The following is a 6002-nucleotide window of genomic DNA, read 5'->3' on the forward strand; positions in this document are numbered from 1 at the left end:
AAAAGAGAAAATGTGCAGATATTTATGCAAGAATTAACAACAATAATGCATTGTTATGCTTGGAATATGCCCTTTAATACAAATAAGCGTTCTATTACAATTTTATTTTTTTTCTGATAACAGTATTTATATTGGTATTAGAGATATTTATAAAAATATTTATTTGTAAACAAACTTAAAGAATAAAAATATTGGAAATAAGAATATACAGCAGACCACAGTGTGGCAGTGATTACTAACTTAAGATGACTATCATTGCCAAAACCAAACGGATGCCAAAAGCTTCTCTTGGAACAAGTCACGCTGGATGTAAAAAGCATCAAAGCCTTTAATGGCGTGATTGAACTTAAAATACCAAATACTTGTTGGTTACCCACAAAATTCTAAATGCCTTTAATTAAACTACAAAAAGGTCAATTCAAGTGACGCTTTAAATCTGAAATGAAACATAGAACTTTCATAAATCACTTAATTCACACGTGGATTACCAGGCATATCTTAAGAAAATGTTTATTATTATATATTATGAAAAATGTCTGTTAACGATTGTAACGAATATTTTGCCTACCACATAGGGTATTATTATAGGGGGTTAACAATTGGGGACAGAAGTTGTTGGGGTACAGATTTTGCAAGCAAACGAAAATGTTGCGAACAGCTCTCGGTGTTTATTTGGAAAACTGGGTCGTAGATAAGTGAATGAAACAATGAGATTGGATTGGGGCAACTACAAAAATGAAATAAAGTGGTACTTACATGAGTCTTCTGGAACAAACAAAACCCAAGAAAGTCCTCTAGCTATTTAAAATGGGACGCCGCTTTGAGGAAACTTCCTGCTGGATGAAAGAAAAAGGCTCTTCCCTCTTAAAAACACAAAAAAGAATTTAGAGACTTTTAAATAAATAAACAAAATGGTTTAGGGAAAAAAGTTACACATTTATTGTTGTCTCACCACAAAAAGTTACAAATATAGATAATACAAACAAAATACAAAATATCAAAAACAGACTTACTCTGTCCTATTCGTTTACAAACTCTAGGAGTTGGAGATACTAAAAAATTTACAATTGTTAATGGGCGACAATTTGTAGCAGAAATAAATTATTACAAATAAAAAAATTTCTTTAAATGAAACTATACATAGGGAACCTTTGTCTAAAAACCAAACAAAAACAAAGATCTCAATTTGATTAGATATTTATCAACTGTCAAAAAAAAAGCTAGCTGTCAGATGTCAATATTAAATTTTAAAACAGAACAAATAATATGACAGCTATGGCCACACCCCACATTTATAATTTTAATTATTACCTACAATTTCTTAACCTGTATGAAAGCAACAATTATTAAAAAAATGTCTATTTTTACTTTAAAAGTTCAAACAAAAACAGTTACCTGGGTTTCACTAACTGTTACTTTAAATTTTCTGGGGTTAGGAACTGAATTTAAACTCTCTGCCACAGGAACAAATTTATCTCCAAACTGCGACAGGACAAAGCAAATTGAGGTTGAAAGTTGGAGCACTAGAACACAAACTTTGGACTCGCCTTTTTAAAAAACTGGAACAGGTCCAGCTGAAGACGATGGCAACATGTGGTTATCTTTCAAAATTGTAAACGCCGTTTTACAAGTATCTCAGATGATAGACGGCATTGAAAATAAAACACAGTGATAACTCATTCAAAACTGACACATTAAATTGAGCACAATTCACTTTTTTCAACAAATTTGCCGGTTTTTGACGCCGACACCCACAGCGTCTTCCCTTTTAAAGATTCTCTTCAACCTCCACTTAAAATGTAACTATACATTGAATTTAACACTGCTATAAATTTTCCATGAAAAGGGGCGAAATAAAGGAAAAAACTTTACAAATTTAACCCAAAGTTTGGACCAACAACCGCCCATATCAGTGACCTCAGCGAGAGTCAAGTAATTATCTTTTAAATTAATTCGCCCAACTTAGCATAAACAAAACATATAAACGGGAATATTTATTTGACACGCAGAATATCCTCAAAGCGGCTTTTGATCAAAAGAATGCCGAGGAAATACACATTTGTGATATATAAACAAACTCTAAAATGTGTCTATTATCGACCTCGGCGAAGCAAAAAGAATTGAAATACATTTTTGGTGTTTTAACACGTTCGAAAGGAAATAGAAATACACTGAAATTATTCTTCGGTGTTTTAACATATACGAGGGAATTTCAATATATATCAAGGAATTTTAAAATGCTACACGACTAACTTCATAAAGATCATCACTATCAACCTGATAAAAAATTTCATAAACTTTATTTAACTTTTTATGTAAAATCCACAAGGAAAATGAAATTCCTGTGGTTGGCTGTATACCATGAATCAGAAAAGTTGTTTATAAAAATCCTTTATAAAAGCTATATAATTAAAGATCTCCCCTAGGGCTACATCACAGAATGTTTTCGGACTAAAAAGTCCACCTTCAGTGTAATATTACCAGGTATACATGACTCAAGCAACTCAATATCTGGGTAAAAATCCTTAAAAAGTTACAAAATTTGTTTTATGTTACATTGGGAGTCTCACTTTGCTATGCAGGGTATCTGTTAAATACTTTAACACCATATTTTTAACAATAATGTAACAAAAAACAAATTTTGTAAATTTTTAAGAGTGTTTACCCAGATATTTAGTGGCTTTACTCATGTATACCTGGTAATATGAGACTGATAATGGACTTTTTAGTCTGAAAACGTGCTTTGATGTAGCCCGAAAGGGTCTTTTAAATTATATACCATTTATAAAGGATAAAAAAATATCACTCCCTTGTTCTAACTGGACTTAAAAAGATTACTTAATCTATACCGTGTTGATTGAAATCGTCACTCATATAACACAAAACATCTACTTTTTTCCCGATAAACAACTAACATGAACGCTTCTATCTTTAAAACGAGTTAGGAGAGTTAGTATCTTAATTTCTATGGTTAAATATAAATAAAGTAATGTTCCAGCCTTTAATTTTTTTCTCTTCGAATGGCAAACTGATGGAACAGGCGAAGAGGTGTTTCGAGCTACTATGACTAAAGAAAAAAGAAGAACCATAGACAAACTTGCACCAATTAGAAACGTTTTTGACCAATTTAAGCAGAAATGCAAACTTAATTACGTTCCTGGACCTGACTTAACATTAGACGAGATGCTTTTTGCATTCCGTGGACGTTGCGGATTCGGCATGTAAATTCCAAATAAGTCAACCAAATATGGCATACAAGTATTTTCCTTAGTGTACGCGTGGACGTATAATGTTCTTACACGATAAATAGGGAAGTATATGTTGGAGCTCAGCGTCCATATCGCGTTAGAACTAAAACCACCGATTTAGTGAAAAGAATATGTGAGCCTGTATTTGGATCGTCTAGAAATATATCCATGGATAATTGGTTCACAAGTTACCAAATTGTAAAACGCATGCTGTAGCAGCATAAAATTACAATTGCTGAAACAATTCGCAAAAATAATAAGGAGATTCCAAAGGAATTTCTTGATCCCAGCAGACCACAGTACTCGTCTGTGTTGGCATTTTGCAAATCCATTACTTCGGTATCATATATCCCAAAGAAAAAATAATGACTATGATGACTCGATGGATGAAGATTCTGGAGATGCCATGGGTAAGCCCCATATGATTACTTTTTATAACATTACAAAATCGGACGCTGACGTCGATCAAAAATGTGCTGCTTATAACGTAAGCAGAAACATTCGAAAGGGGCAATGGTCATTTTTTATAATTTACTCAATATTGCAGGCAAAAAACTCTGACGTTATGCACAAATATAATGCAAATGAAAACGACAAAATTTTGGAAGATTGTTTTTGAAATTAATTGGTTTAGCCTTGAGAACATGCTAATCAGAGCAAAGACGCTTATTTTCAAAAGAATATCAGAAATATCGCCCAAAAATTAAACGGAGTACATGCAAATCCAGCGCCTCCGCGTGCAAATACACAAGGTCGTTGCGCCTATTGGCCAAATCGTAAAACACGATATTTTTGTTTGAAATGCCAAAAATGGCTATGCTTAGAGCATGTTAAACCGATTTGCAAAGACTGCAATACTGCAATGAAAATTAAAATTTTCGTAAAGATGTTATTTATTTTATCATTGGGCTTAAAATGGTTAAGATGTATTAAAAATGAAATAAAAAAATTTTACATATATCAAATAGTTTTATTTTATTATTTTCTAATGCGTTGTGTAAAATAAAAACTGGGCCTCACAGACTCCACCCGATTGTTCATGTAATTTGCATGTACCCGATTACTTAAGAGTTAAAAGGGCCTAAGGAGGAAATCACTAGTTATTAATATGACATATGACATAAAAATTCTTTTGGTATAACTGTTTTTTATTCCCAAAGCCACTGTTCATAACTGTTCTTAAATACTATTCACTGTTTTTAAATTTTCAAATAATGCTTCATGTTTTTGAAAAATAAATAATTTTTTTCCCATTTTTTCGCATGTTTCTTATTTACATTTGATGTTTCTTCTTTAATATATTCCCAATATGTAAGTGGCGTCTCCAAAAAGTGTCTTCTTCTCTATAAAATAGGCGTAGATTGAATTTTTTGCACCCGAGTGTTTATATTTTTTGTTTTCTCATTATTTTTATTCTAATTGTTTCTGTTTTTCGTTTTGGGTATTATTTTCTTAAAGCTCTTCTATATTTTCACTACTTTTTCCGTCACTGAACTGTTTTTCTAGTGTCTTAGTTCTCAAATACTTCCTATGGTTTGATACTATCCTAACCATACATGGTTAATTTGGTACTTGGCTTTAGTCTATTTTATTCGACATCATTATTTGTAATTATTTCCCTTCTACATATTCTTAACGATCATCTAAATACCTCCATAGACTAATTCTACCCAAGGTTTCATATATGTTACATCGTGGTTGTTTTCCAGTATCAGAGGAAAGATGTTTTCCAGTATCCTCCACCATATTCCGTTTAAACAGTTTATTCTTCTTCTGATTTATATTATCTGGTTAATGATGATCTAAAATCTTTCCTTGCTCTATTTAATTTAGCTCCTAGGTGTGTGTAGGTACCACGTATTATTATTTATTGTGCTTCTAGTCGGATTTTTTGTGGTTTCATCATTCAATCTTCGCTTATCCACTACTGAACATAGATCTCCCTCATAATTTTCCATCTATTTCGATCTTGTGCCTCTTGCATCCAATTCCTATGACAACGTTTTAGATCGTCAGTCCAACGTGTTGGTGGACGACCTCTACTTCGGTAGGCATCATCTCTTGGTCTCCATTCCAGTATCCGCTTTGTCCATCTATTGTCTGTCATTCGAGCCACGTGACCTGCCCAGTTCCATTTTAGTGTTGCTACTGTCTCTACTGCATCAGCCACTCCTGTTCTTTGTCGTAGCTGGCAATTTGGGATCTTGTCTCGTAGTGAAACGCCCAACATAGCACGCTCCATCGCCCTTTGACACACACGGATCTTTTGAACTGTTCTCCTTGTCATGGTCAACGTTTCGGCACCGTAAGTTAGCACTGGCAAAACACACTGATTAAACGTTTTTCTTTTAAGGCATATTGGTGCATATTGGTATATCAGACGACTTGAAAATATGTTTCAGCTTGCCGAAGGCTGCCCAAGTCAGTCTTATACGACGGAGAAGCTCAACGGTTTGGTTATCTTTTCCTATGCAAATCTCATGACCTAGGTATTTATAGGCCATTACCTGGTCTATGGATCTTGTTCCTACGCATATATCTTCGCTGACTACAAGATTTGTCATCATCTGGGTTTAGATATATTTATTTTCAATCCCCCTTCTAGCGAGGAAAGGTAGAGCTGATTTAAAAGTTCTTTGGCCTCATCTATCCTATCAGCTATTAGTACTAATCTATATCATCTGCAAACCTTAGATGGCTAAGCTTTTCTCCGTTTATGTTTATGCCCTTGTCCGTCAGTTTTGCCCTTTTACA

The sequence above is a fragment of the Diabrotica undecimpunctata genome, chromosome 3, assembly GCF_040954645.1.
Source record: "Diabrotica undecimpunctata isolate CICGRU chromosome 3, icDiaUnde3, whole genome shotgun sequence".
Classification (NCBI taxonomy): Eukaryota; Metazoa; Arthropoda; class Insecta; order Coleoptera; family Chrysomelidae; genus Diabrotica; species Diabrotica undecimpunctata.